This window comes from Streptopelia decaocto (assembly GCF_964273445.1).
Source record: "Streptopelia decaocto genome assembly, chromosome: 3".
NCBI lineage: Eukaryota > Metazoa > Chordata > Aves > Columbiformes > Columbidae > Streptopelia > Streptopelia decaocto.
Window position 1 is genome coordinate 40,795,223 of NC_138656.1, and position 14,977 is coordinate 40,810,199.

Genomic DNA, 14,977 nt, shown 5'->3' on the forward strand with positions numbered 1-14,977 from the left:
TGAGATCTGACACGGAGAAAGATCCTGGTCGCCCGTATGACTCACTGTACCACGGAAAGTTTCAGACTGATACCAGAAGGATAAGATCTCTGCATGCTAATATTGGCAGGTTGCTAGATATTAGACACTTAGGTAAATCACAAAGTAATCAGAATGTTACAATTGTTTCACAAAAGTTTTCAATTTCAATATTTTCTTGAAAACAACATTTCTAATCATATTTATCTTTCAAACTCCACGTCCTTGCAAATATGACAGCAAATTAGAAATGTGCATGTGTGCTATCGTTGTGGGAAATAAAATATATGTGCTTTTTTGTGTATTATTTTCTTTCAAATTAAGTTCACCAGAGATCATATCTGCTGTTTTAGGCCTCAACATCTTCAGCTGTATCCTGGACCTTAATGGATCTCCTGGTCCTTGTGTCAGCCTACAAGAGTCACATAATCCTCATTCTTCCGTTTCAAGAATTTAAAAGTTTGATTTTGCGATACCCATAATTCAAGAGCTGCTCCTTGCAGTTTACATCAGCATTAGATTTGCTGACAAGTGCCCTGAGAAGCTTCAGCATATAACGCTTCACAAAGGTTCTGCACTCCCAAGTACTTATTTACTGAATCACATTTCTGGATGGTAGACTCAAGATGCACCTACTTAAAACAGTGGCTGAGCGTCATATATTCGTTTTTTTCAACCTAATTCAAGGAAGTGTTTAGTACAAATCTATAAAACTAAATACATGCTTGCTTAGCATTCCTGAAGAGAAAGTCTTTCCAGAATAATGACTTTCATTTTACAACTTAATATTGTTATTTGGGGAGGAGGCAGGGAGCAATCTAATATACATTATTAAGAATCATGCTGTCTATTCCGCTTCAGTATTATATTCACAGAGAGCAACAAATCACACTGAATGTAGAAGTGAGTATGACAAATAACATTTTTCTTCCCCAAACTGGATGTAAAGGTAAATAGCTACAAAACTCTCTTATTTGCAGCTTGTAGAATGTGCTTTTAATGATGGATCACTTACAAGAAACATAGCTCATATAAAATACGACCTTCAGAATCACAGTAACGAAAATTAGATTTGAATGAGTAATGAACTTTTTACTAGTAAAATAAACATATGGTATCTTTGATAGCTGAGTATGAATCTAAAACTTTGATATCAGCACAAAAACTCATCAGTTCCCAAAGAGTTTGGGCATTAAAGAAAGACAATCACAACATTTTTGTGTCCTTATTCATAGAAGTTTGTAACTTAGCCTAAGTTCTATCCATGAAATCCAGCTCTAGCTGGAATCATTCAAGCTAATATAATTGTAGAAGAAAATCAGAAATTTCTAAACAGACTGCAGCAGAAAGCGATCACATCTTACACAGGCTTTAAAGACTAACTGAAATGTTTCTGTATATTGAACTTGCCTTTTTTTTTTTTTAATCTCCTACAATTTTTCAAGGATTAACAAATCTTCTGCTATTTTTATAAACCTTTTTGCAATCTTGCTTGCACATTTTTGCCTCTTTAGCACTCCCTTTGGCAAACAAACACAGCTTTCATTGAGTTGAGTGAGAGTGAAAATTACTGACTCAGTAGTGAACAGTATAAACAACGTCTGCTTCTTCCAAAAAGTGTAGTTGATCTTCACAAGTATCTGTATCTTCCACGTACTTCCTTTCACAAAACTACTCAATTTTTTTAATAGGGATATGGAATGGGAGGAAAAGTAATAATCATATTTTTATTTAGAAATTTTAGTAGGCATTATGCTTTTTTGAGTGAAAACTACATGTATGAATGAAAAGGAAAAATCTGACAATCCAAGGCACATACCCATGACTGTCTGTCAACAGGAAAGTCAAACACTGTCTTCAGTTTTGTTGATATTCTCCCTTATGACACTGCAGTTTAAGACCAAGGAAAAGGCGAACCAATACATCTGCCCACCACGTCATCACTAGCCAGCAGCTACGGAACTGCAGTTTCCAGAAATGGAGCTACAAATTATTCTCATTGCTTTTCTATTTATATTAGCTCCCTTTGCATTGTACAGCATTATTTTTAGCAACTATTTTCTCCAGCACAATCCTTTACCCCTAGAGTTGTGGTGCTGTAAGCTTCTCTTCCATGCTCACTTGAAGGTTAGCCCATTCAACTGTCTGCTTCAACGTAGATCTTCTTTTCAACAGCATTCATTCTAAAGTATTCTGTGTTAGCTTTTTTAAGGCTGCATCCTTCTGTCTTCCAGAGAAAAATCTATATTCTTTCTCTTAAGGGTGAACTCTTCCGTCTCTTTCCACAGGAAATCCAAGACAATCTTATACAAAACAATAACTAGAAAAAAGAATACAAAGAAATTTGAAATAAACAACTCTATCCTGCACCAAGCCTCCTTACTAGATTTAAATCTCCTTGAATTTACCGCAGGGGCTCCAGACCCAAGATGGGACTCTAAGTTTTTTGGGTTTGGTTTTGTCTTGGTTTTTGTTTGTTTTCCCAGTCCTCCTTAAGGGACACTTTGTCAAAGTGACTTTGCTCATTCTCCATTTACTGGGAGATGGTTTCTGCAATAGGTATTTTAGAAAGATGTTTATATACAAAAATATTCCAGGGGTTATTTGTCTTCCAAGTATCCTGGAAGTAAAACACACGCAGCATTTCTTAACTATCAGGTTTTGTAATGGTGTCTTAGCTTTTATTACAGAATTTTCTTTAAGATTTCCCAGCTAAAAAAGTCAGATGACTATGCTAGCAAAAGGAACAACCAAGAGATACAACTTGAAGAGAGATTTCAAGCTTTGACTGCTTGAAAATGGTAACTTTGATGTTACACAAAGGGCTTCAGAGGGATCTCCAAGAAGAGGTGTTCTGACAAGAGCAAGCTGCAGACCTCTGGCCTTGTATGCAATTGCATTTTCAATATTTGCCTTCTAGCAATTATTACTTGCAAGGTTAACAGTCTGGTTGGAGGAACCAGAGAAGTCAGGTGCATGGCAGGGGCACTACATATAAGGAAACATACTTTAAAAATATACAGAAGACCCAGCCTTGACATCCACTGAAGCACCATTATGAAGAAGCCACCCACTGCACCAGGTGAAGCAAGAGTCCACACAGCCACTCTTCTTCCCCAGGAACCTGCCACAGGCATGTTCTTCACTCACTACCTAGAGTCCTGTTGTTCCATTTTTCTGGGTCTTTTATGCTTACCCTTCTTTTCTCCGTCCTGTATATATGCAAAAGTCACAGACCCCTGGGATACTCCCTTCAGACTTCTCTCCTACAAGCATTACTTCTTTCACTATCCTCTTCATTTCCTTAATTTACAGTTTTCTTACTCTCCAGCTGTCCTTATGCTCCCTTCTCACACAGCCTTCTTCCACTGCAATCAACATCCTCAGAAACTTTGCTCCCCGTAAAAATGTATGAGCTTTCACTACCTCAAAATCTATCACAGACAGTAACAGTAATCATGGACTCGCAGTCCAAGACAGTTCCATTATATTCCACTGTTCCTCAGGTACTGGGCACTTCCACACCCCTTATGCCTCCTGATATTCATGTGTGTATATATGGATAACTTCCCTTGTTTACCTGTTATCAAGAGAGAAGGATGCTTCAGCTGGTGAAAAAGTAGAGATAAAGCACTATTTAATTCTGACTTCATATATTTAGATTGTTTGATGTCCAGCTAATCCTGAAACCTACTTACGGTTTTCCCACACATCCACTGTGAGGGCTGAGGAAGAGCCATCCCTTGAGAGAAGCTGCAGCAATTTTTGGTGAAACATTGTTATCAGAGATAAAAATCTGCAGAGTATTCCACAAGGTGATGTATTTTTTCTCTGAGGAGACACAATGTGCTGTAATTATTTTGTTAGAAGCAAGTATGCACCTTTGAACAGCAATTGGAGATAATTAATAAAAATGTAATTCCGAAAATGTTCAAGTTCTGTTCTTCCATGACAGTTTTGAGTGCTTGCATTACTCCCCTTCTTTTTAAAAGAAAGTTTCTTAATCCTTTCAATAGTTCTTACTATTGTGCTTGTTACATATTGAGATTGAATTCTCCTACTAATTGTCTGCAGTGAAGTTTGAAAGGATTTGTTGCTATAGCAATACTTCATGTTGATTCAGAAATTAATGATAAAAGAAGTGGCAATTAGTACTATTAATTTTTACTAGCGAAACATGGGAGAGTGCTAAAAGGCTTCTGGCCAAAAAAAGCAGTAAGATTCTGCATAGGTGATCACGATGGAGCTTGCAGCTATAAAACCAAGCCATTCATGTCATCAAATTTCATACACATAATGGATATTTCATGCTTCAGTATGTGCAGCATGAATGTTGCTGTCTTAATACCCTGAGATGGACTCGGCCTCTGCGGCTTCAGGAAGTCCTAGGAGAGCACAAGGATGTGTCTGCTTTCATACATAATGGCACCCTGTGGGACAAGCTCCTCTACATTAAGGAAGGGTAATTCGATACTTTTCTCTACTGATTCGATGCTGTTCTTTCAGTGTTTTGCAGAGACCTTTCTTTTGCATTTTTAGTGAATGCAAGTATGTCACTTCAAGATAATGACCTACTGGCTCTTGTTCCTGAGTAATAGCCATGAAGCAGATAAGTGGTTTTCAGGTTGCATGAAACCAAAAGAGGTTAATTAATATTCTACACTAAGACTGCTATTATCTCACCAAATTATTTGGCTTTGTTGCAGCCCAGTACTTTCTTCAAGGTATTTAAGGTTTTAGAGAGAATTTTCATTGTTTTTTTAGACTTGACTTGCTATTGCAATCCGATGAAGAATACTGTGGCTCTACATAACTGCTTATAATGAAAGGCTGAAGGAAGTGAATGCTTTGCTTCTTCACTATGTGTATAGTATAACCTTTAAAAGTATAATTTGACCACCTTAATAATGCTTTTTTTCCTGCTACTAGAAACCCACATTATTAATAAATTTACTTATTTCATAATGAAATGACAGAGAAGTAGGCTAGTGACAGATTGCCCCTCAGAGCTATTTAATAAGTCCTTATGGACGATATATAGCATTTTTTCCCTTCAAGGTTCTCAGGTATATTTCCTTTAGATGCTACAGATGATACCTCAGACCTTCATGCAGGAAGGTTGGTGAGATTTCCTGAAAACTGTTAATCCTAGATGCTAGAGGGGCCTTCTCCTGCTTAGAAGAAGGACAAGCAGAAGTAAGGAAGTTGCAGGACAACATGTGTTGTCATAACTCTGTAGACTTGACCTGGAAAAGAGGTCCCTTTACATCCCACAGGGAACTCTAAGGCCTACACATCCCCTCAGCATCTGGCTCCAGTACACCTAATGCTGTCAAGTAAGGTAGCAATGGACAGAATGGCACTCATGAACACAGCCAGAGCTAAGCAGGCAAACAGCATTGCACAGAACACCTCAGTAAACCACAGGCATTGAGATTACATCATTTTCTTTAACAGAAGTGTGGCATATCAACAGAGGTATGTCACAGAAATTCCAAGCATATTTTTTTAATCCTGTTCCGCACAGATTTCTCAATCCCCTGTGAATTTATAAATAAGAGGAAAACCTCTGACTTCCTGTATTAGAAGCTTTTGCATGTCACGATTAATCTTTTTCCATGAGGATATACTGGGAATGCAGAAAGACAGATTATCATCTACACACACTAGGAGATTATCCTTCCATGTCATCACACTGGGGCAAGGGGGGAGGAAGGGAGGGTGGAGAAAAAAAAAAAAAAAATCAGAAATACTCATTATTGAGAACAATTCCATCAGCTGTTGAATGTAACTGGACAATCCTGAATCACCCAATCACATTCACTACCCAGACAACAACAAGAAACTAGCAGAGCAGTCACCACCTCCTGGAAATCAATATCAGGCAAAATGCTCACAACAGAGACCAGGCAAATTATCAGATGGCTGGTCTGCGCAGAGCTCTGCGATACTGTGGCTACACTGCTGTATTGCATCTGGCTAAATGAGCAAAATGCCGAGTCTGCTTGCAGGAAAGTTTTCTAAACTGAACAGTTAGAGGTTTGTTTATTCCAACTTCAGAATGAAAGCAGAGAAAAGAGGAGGGAAGGCAATGACATTTACAAGTGGCTGCATTTTCAAATCATATCCAGGAAAACATTTTCCCATAATCCATACTGTAGCTGTATCATTAAGTATTTCTCTGTAACTGTCTCCATCAAGATTCATTTAGAGAAGTATCAAACTGCCCCTACCTCTCATTTCAGCAACTGAATATCATTTGTAATACAAATTACATCTTTTGTTTATGTTTTTCCAAAAGTTTTTTAACCTTGGAAAAGACTTTGCCTTCAATTTGCAAACACTTAATGAAGAAATTCACTTAAGTAATTACTTTACACTAATTCATACCTCCATCACAAAACCACATACTCAGAGTAGGCAAGAGGGTTAATCTTCCATCCTGTACTGCTTTACACACAGTAATTTCAACAATTTATATTCAGAACTGTTTTTCCTTGCCCTCACTGAATCTCCTAGCCAGGCTTGCATGCAGAAGGTTGTGTTTTGATTTCACTCAACCAAGTCACAAGGAGTAGAAAGTGTCGCAGTATGCTCTTATCCTCTCTTAAAACAAAAATAAGACATAACTCCTGAGCATGAAGTCCCACTCTAAATATGGCACACCAGGCCCATACTAAATTAATTTATTCTGTTTCACACTCCAACACCATCAGGAACATACCCCAGTGTATATTCTACAAGACTCCTTGCTGAATGGACCGAGAGGCACAGTTTATGCATCTAGAAATGTAGTTGACAGACACACTCCCAGCACCTCTAACTGTCAGAGTTTCACATTACAGCAGCCGTGTGGTCTAGCAGAACTGATGTTCTTCTATCTAAGAACGACATAGAACAAAGTCACAGGGGATGTAGAAACACTGTTGAATGAATTTGCAAAACAGACTACTTTTGGTGTTACCAGGCTCCTTGTTTTCATTCCAAGCTCACAGATCCATTTATACATCTGTTACATGTCCACAAACCAAGGCACTTAAATATAGCTAAGGATACTGACAGAGATGGCATTGCATATCTTTCTCCACATATTCTTACCCATACTGCTTCTTACTTTAAAGCCTAATTTTATGTCTTAATTAAATGAAAAGCTGCCACTACAGTAAGGGATACTAATAATATTAGTAAACTGTCCAATAATATTATGTACTAAACTCAGCAACCATGCATTTACATGCACTGAGCAAGTGCTTTCATTGCCTTCAAATACCTCACAGCTACTTTGTCTCATCCTCAGAGCACCACGTCTGTTCGGAGTACAATCTCTTCTTAATGGCAAACAAGACATAATATGATAATGGACCACATTCATTAAGGTCATCCAGATCACTTCAAACTTTCTTCTAGTGTCAAGCACCTTTTGTAGCCCTTCCCCTTCCTTTTTGAGTCACATAACACTGCGTAAGCACAGTAATTGCCAACACACAGTATGCATTTATACTTTCTGTCTGCTAAAATCAAGACAGAGGAAGGAGGGAAGGTACAAACATAAGACTCACAATGTCGTAGTATTTACACAGAAGAAATTTCCACCTTAGTCATCACAATATCTTTCTTTAGGATGTCAGGATTTGATCCTGAAGTCATTCATAGAACTAAGACTAAAACCCAAATACTAATGCAAGAAAGAAAGGTTGAATAGTGTTAAAGCAGTAACTATAGCTTTGGAATGAAAAGTGTCATCAGTGTGACATTTTTTTAGATCAGCTTACAAACTAACCAAGACATATTAATCCTTAACACTAATACTTAGAACTGTAATTTAAGATACCACTGAGCAGGGTATTTTTGATGTTTCATATGGTCAAGGTTGGTTTTCACCATGAAAACCTGCTTCTGAAATTACTACTCCAAAAATATATTGACACATTGTTGGATCAGACTATATTACTACGAGTAAGAATAAATTTCTTTCAGTAACAGAACTAAAAATGGATTGCACTTGACAATATACAGATATATAAAACAAAGTATACAATCAGCTTCCTACTGAAAGTTACTATTCATATCCTTTAAAATGACATAAATCTGTACCTCACAACAGTTTCTGTAATAAACTAGATTCTATTTCTTTTGAACAAAACATGAAAGGATGCAAAATCGAAGTTCTGGGTTTGCTGGCAAAGTGCAGTTGGTAGAAAAAGAGAAGAAAACTCTCAACCTGTTTTGATATAGCTGGCAGCAAGTCAGATGAATTTCACACTGGATTACCCCTGGAGTATTTCAGTACTTTGCTACCAAAAACCAGCAAAACTGCTACATCCGAAGTAGTCCAAGAGAATGGTATTCAGTGTCTCTGTTCAAGTCAACAGATTCTTATTCCGTAAAGCTGAAGTTTCCCTGTTAATATGCACACATCACTGAAGCAAAAGCACATTACTTTGAAAGAGATTCAGCACTAGGAAATGTAACCTTCATATTGCTCTACAAGGCAATAATGTACATGTAAAACTTTCTGGTAATAACGGAACTTTTACAAAAACAAAGGAAAATTTAAAAAAATAAGGAGCAAAACATGAAAACTTTTTAGGACACACAACATCAGAAAACCCTGCAATACTTCTTCCATGCCACGGAGAATTGTTACCGTACAAGTAACCAGTTTGCTTCCATGCTGAGGCACATTCTGAAAGCCACCAAATGAGGCTTCCACTCTGGAAGAAGCAGCATTACCTACTGCAGTCCTGGTCCAATACAAGTAAGCAAACCAAACACTGTCAGATTAAATATACAAAAGCACATGAAATAAAATCACCATATCATTCACTGACTTTGAAGTGTATAGGTATGTAATTCAAAAAAACCAACATTTCAGTCAATGTAGGGTGTAAACAAAGGAAAATATATTCCTTGGGCAAAAATCTCAGCTACTGTTTGCTATTTTAAAAAGTTTCTCGATGTGTGTCAGCAATATTGAAGTTGCAGTTCTTCTGCCTGTGACGACTACTATATTTGGTCAGCACAGATATTTGCTGGGATTTGCATTTTTCCAAAAGTAACCCCAGACAATCAGAAGCCTGTTAATTAGTAAAAAAACCTACACGAGTAGTTCGATAGCCCCCCACACATAAGCCCATTTATGTTTCTCTGCCCTGAGACTTAACGAAGGGAATACGGTTAGCTCTGGCTTTCAGTAAAAAGCTCTGCTTCAGCCACCCCTGTGGGTGCGCTGGCAGCACACACCCTGCCCGCTGATGCCTTCTCAAACTGCCCGACAGCCCGCACTTCGTATAGCTCCGAGGAACCTCGTTGATCCAGAAAGAAGAAGACACCGCGCACAGTGCGCGGGGACGCTGCAGAGGCACCGACCGGCCGGGGAAGCCGCGCAACGCTGCGCACTCCCGCGCTGCCCCAGCAGGACAAGCCCGGTGGTCGGCGGCACGTCGAACCGCGCCTGGGGCTCCCGCTGAGAGCCGCGGAAGGACGGGACGGCAGGACGGGACGACAGTGCGGTGCGGCCGCCGTCCCCGATCCCATCGGCCCCACCGGAGAGGCGAGCCCACGGTCGCTCACGGTGAGGCGGCCGGCACCTCGCCTCGCTCTTCAAGGGGCGCAGCAGCCTCCGGGAGCGGCCGCTCCTCCGAGCTCCGCGGGGAGGGGGGCAGCCCCGTCGCGGTGCCCGGAGCCCCCCGGCGGCCGCCGCTGCGCCCGCCGCCCCAGGCGCAGCCCGCGGCACAGGCGGACACGGAGGCAGGGTGTCCCGCGGCTCCTCAAGCCGCCCCGCCGCAGGGACCCTCCCCGCAACTTTCCCCGTGGGGAGCCCCGCTGCGCTGCCGGCCCCGCACGCCGCTCTCCGCCATGGGCACTCCCGCACACAGGAGAGAAAAAACAGACAAAAGCCTCTCAGACCCTTCCGAACCGGCGTTTCTCTTCCTTCCTACCTGCCCGGCTCCCGGCGACTCCGCGCCGAGCGCTCCCCGCGGCGCCCAGGTGGCGTTAGGAGCGCGCTTCCCACGGGCGGCGCGCCCCCGGCGGCCGGCACATCCCCCGCCGAGCGCCGCCGGGAGGAGGGCGCTCCACACGCACCCGCCCGCGCCGCCGCCGCCGCACCTGTGCCCGGGCAGCCGCGCCGCCTCCTTCAGTCGCGCCCCCCGGGTGGGCGGGGGCGCGCCGGGACCCCTCGCCCCGCGCCCGCAGCCGGACCGCCCCGCGCCGCCGCCGCCCGCCCCATGCGGCCGCCGCACGAGGGGCACCCTGGCTCCGCCGCCCGCCGCGCCGCGTGCCTCCGCTCATTGGCCCGCCCGCCGCTGACCTCACGGGGCCCAGCCCCCCCTCCCTGCCGCTGCCCCCGGCACGGCCCGGCCCGGCACGGAGGGGTCCCGGGGCGCCCCGCGGAGAGCGCGGCAGCGGCGGCGGAGAGGGCGAGTTGCGGCCACCGGGCGGCACCTCCGAGGCGCGATGCCGGGTGGCCCGGCGGCTCACAGGGTCCCTGAGCCGGTGGGACACTGCGGGGGGTGGCGGTGCGCGGGCGGGGGGTCTGTCCGCGTCCCTGCCGCGGGGTGAAGGGAGTTCAAAACAGGTTTGTGAAATCCATCCGCTGCCCTTCCAAACCGCCTGCCAAGCAGCAAGGACTCACAGAAAATGAGATTTTGTGGGGAAGTCTTCCGTAGGTCTGTGGTGACCTCTTCTAGTCATTCATTTATTTATTTTCAATCTATTTGTTTTAATTGAGACAGATGAGCAGCTATTGCTTGAAGATTGTGGTCTTACTTGTGGAAAGTAAATAATTTTCCGTTGCATATTAAGTATGCCTCCTAAAGGGGCATATAACATCAACCAAGTCACATATCATCATACAGCTCCGTAATATATATTAATAAAGTATTGATTCATTTCTAGCAATCTTGCAAAAGACCTGCTTAAAATAGTCACCCCTTTCAGCTAATCAGGGCATGCTATGAACTCACAGCAAGCCAAATAATGTATTAACGTATGCTTATGCATAATTAAAACCTTGTTGAGCCACAAGAATGTAGGAAATCTTCCACATTTTAAGAGACTCAGATTGGACATGAGAGGGAAATTTTTCACAATGAGAACAATGAGCCACTGGATAATCTTCCTGGGGAAGTGGTGGATTCTCCAACATTGAACGTTTAAGATGTGGCTGGACGGTGTGCTGGGCTATCTTGTCTAGACTGTGCTTTTGCCGGCAAAGGTTGGACCAGATGATCCCTGTGGTTCCTTCTAACCTGGAATTCTGTAATTCTATGAAATGTACATGATAAATTATCACAGCAAATAAAGTGTCTCACGATTCCATGTTTCTTCTCTCATAAAGGATTAATTAATTTAACTTGAAATCATCCAACACAAAGAAAGTTCAGAATTTAGCACTTGTGTTTGTGTCTCACGTTGCTTGCTGTGAAGTTGCTATGGCGTAAGGGAACAGGGTGTGTTCTGTTTGCCTGCTAGCTTATTTCTTGGTTACATGTAAGAGAAAAGTTTACAAACTGGTGCTCTGGAAAACAAAACAAAACAGCAATGTATACTTCAGAGGACTCTAATTCTTTATTGACTTTATAAATAATATTATTTCAGTTATCTACTACCTTCAGGAATAAATTTTAAAAACTTGAGGTAATTTTGCACCTCGTGCACTCAGTGATGAAGGATTACCTGCTCCTTAGAGACCCTTCTTCTGCCGTGGAGCAGTGGACAGCCCTGGCTGGGGGGGCTTCTTTGCCCCCACACGCTCTAAGGCCAGCTGTCCCCCACAGACACTCAGCCAGGGTCTGCCTTCTACACCCTGACACCAGGATTTTCACAGAATATGCTGCAGGATCCTTAGTGACAAGTAGTTGTGAACAGAGCCTGTGAAAGAATATAAACAGTTTTTGGTACCAGATTCTCAACGCTTGAAAAATAAATTAGGAACCTGCTGTTTTTCATGAATTCAATGAGTAATTCATAACTCCCTAAGAAATACCCATGGAATGAAAAAGAAAAAAAAAAGTTCTTACACATGAAAAATTGAGACTTTTTGGTGTGCAAAGGTTTCTGTGTTCTTGAGCTCTGCATACATTTGCTTTACTGCCCATCTATGGTTTTCCTTTTACCTTGTATCTAAAAACAGTGCCAGAAATAACACTATAGACCCTGTAACTCTAGGCTGGGGTTTCAGAGCAGCTGAGATCCGCCATGGCTGAGTCGTCTCCAGTGACCCTTCAGAGTGTGGGTTGTCTGTGGAGTTTCTGCACCACAGCTGCTGAGGGCTCAGCACCCCTGTGTGTCAAGGATGAGGTCACAGGATGTACCGCTAGATTTCAAGATTGTACTACAAATAGTGTGTGTCTTCTATGCCATTGAAGCTGGAGCTCAAAAAACAAGTTCTGGATAATTTGATTGTCTTTTCCCCTTTTTTTTCTTGTATTAGCTGTTACATTTGCTTAAGCGCCTTCCAGTTGTGAGCACACAAAACACAGCTAAGATGTTCTCAGGTGGAGGTGGATAATATATTAATGCATGGACCGTTCATATGGGTGAAGGGGAGGAACTCCCAAATGGTAAATCACAGTATGATTTCACCAGGGTCAAAAAGTGCGTATTTTTGTATCTATCATAACCTCCTTAATTTCTGAGGTTGTGGCAAAAATCATCTATGTATTTAATACAGAATATATTTTAGAAAATAAGGTTTTTTAAGATCTGTTTCTTTAAGATTCAAAGCAAGCAGAGATCAGTTTGGCTTTGAATTTGCCTTGCTTTAAGACACATATCAATACTTTATAAATCAGGGCCCAGTTGCCTGGTACAATTGTGTACCATAAATACATTTAACCTTGAGTCATGCAAAATGAGCCTTTAAAGCAAGTGTATACACATCAGAATCAATGATTCTAGAAAACACATATTGGATAATGTCTTGTATAAAGAAGTAAGTGTCAAGACAGTCAAGAAACTGTTTAGGGAAGCCTAAGGTAAAGGAATAAATTTTGCAGTGTCACTGTTAAATAATACCCTTTATAGAAAAAAATCCATTGACTTTAACAAGGTCTTTGGCTGAGCAGAGACTAGAGATTCAAACCTGTATAGTACAGCTCCCAGGTATAATACAAGTCTTTATAATTTATTCTTAAGAAGGAGCAGAGGGGAAGGTTAATTAGAAGATTTTTTTTTTTTTAACTAGAAAAATTACTTTATTATCTTTCATGAGGTATCTATGGGAATAGGAAGCAAACCTGGTATCAGCAGTTGCATGTCTCCCAACATCTTGACTTATTTCTGCACTCACTGAATAACATAAAACTTACCTGCCATATGGGACTCACTGGAGGATCAAGACCAAGTCACCATGAGCATGTCAGCCCTCGCAGAGAGAAGTGCTGCAAGAAAGATGGGGATGTACAAGTGAGCACCGTGCAACTGGGCAACTGATTTTGCGTCCTTGGCTTCCTGCATTTTTAATGCCTGTGCATGTGTGCATGTCACTGCTGTTCCCAGAGCCTGTGCAGTCATCCCCTGGATGCTCTGTGGTTATGTATTTGCAGCCAAGATCTGAACAAGCTCATTAGGAAATCGACTCAGTCATCTCTATTGAGCACTCCTTGAAGTTATCCTTGAAGGACCTTCTGGGGCAACAGCACTTCCTCATCCGTGATGTCATTGATCACGTGGAATCAGGAATCATATAGTTTCATTCAGAAGTTCAAATGATTACAATCATCTTTTACTTTTGCTCCCTCCTTTTTTTCTCCTCTGTAATGCCAGAACCTCATGTCTGTAATAGTTAGGAACTTCTATTTTTAAACTTCAATTTATTTCCGAATACTTTATACCCATTTGTCCTGCCTGGCAATACTGGCCTTGAACTAGCTCACCATTCTCCTTTGTTTAAGGTCCTTATAATACCCTATCTATAATTTTTCTTTTGCTAGGCTAAACCTGTGCTTTCCTAGTCTTGTTTTGTAACGTGGGCCCTCCACTCCTCTGTTTGTCCAAGCTGCATTTGTGTATCCTCTTTGAGCTGAGTTTCCTTTAATATGGGCGAAGTTATATACCAGTTTTAGATAAGGTACTAAATATGACCACTTAGAAAAAGCTCAGACGTGATGAGAGTGCCCTGCACTGCAAGCCGCTGTTCACCTTACTGTTTCCAGTGCTCCATCACATTGCTGGCTAACAGCTACCCTCTGGCCAAATGCTACTGACAAGCATTTATTTCGCTCCTTTTGTTTCCAGGTGATAGCCCCCAGCCCACAGCAGAAATTCCTGTATTTAGCTCCTACATACATTATCCTATTTTGTCCTGTTGTATTTCTTACTTTATGCTTTATTGTGACCTTATGGCCACGCCATTTTTTTTCATCCGATCACCAGATACTCATCAGTCAGCACTGGCAGTGCTGGCGTCATCTCACCAACAGCCTCAGCTGGCAGATTCCTCCCTTTGGCCCAGCCTGAGCAACTGCTGCTCCCCAAAGAATTTCACCAGCAGTGTCCATCTAGCCTGATGGTTTTTCAGCACAATACACCTCATTGTCTCCTCTTTGGCCTGTGCTTTAATGTACTGACATTCTTGTACTAATCCTCATCCTCTTCAGCTTAACTAACAATTCCCCATGTGTCACTGTGCCAAAAGCTTTACTGAGCTCCAAATAGATCAAGTCTGCAGAATTACTGTTGTCAAGAAAATTATTTGTCTTGTCTAAAAAAAGGGATCAATTTAGTCTGGCACATTCTACTTGTGCTGCATTTTGTCTGATTTTCCGTCATGTAAATCAATGCAAACCATACACCACTCCATAAAGTCAGGTGATCCTTGTAGTACAAGCACAATCAAAATCATGTTACTGGCTGATGATCAAGGTCATCACTAAGGCCAATCACCAAGCACATCTGAAAAAATGAGATATTATTTGTGGAGTTTTCTACTGTTTAATACATCTAAAGAATACAG

General features: G+C 41.9%; 1 protein-coding gene across 4 annotated transcripts in view; it reads right to left on the reverse strand.

Moving 5' to 3' along the window:
• Nucleotides 1-10,117, reverse strand: part of CHRM3 (cholinergic receptor muscarinic 3) — a 277,830-nt gene extending 267,713 nt beyond the window's left edge. For 2 of the 4 annotated variants that reach the window (XM_082047875.1, XM_082047874.1), the window contains exon 1: nucleotides 9,960-10,117. The gene's annotated coding sequence lies outside the window, so the exon portion shown is untranslated. Of the gene's footprint in view, nucleotides 1-1,837; nucleotides 2,220-9,959 lie in introns of those variants that run through there. The other 2 variants (XM_082047876.1, XM_082047877.1) reach the window with 2 other exon arrangements.
• Nucleotides 10,118-14,977: the final 4,860 nt, after the last annotated feature.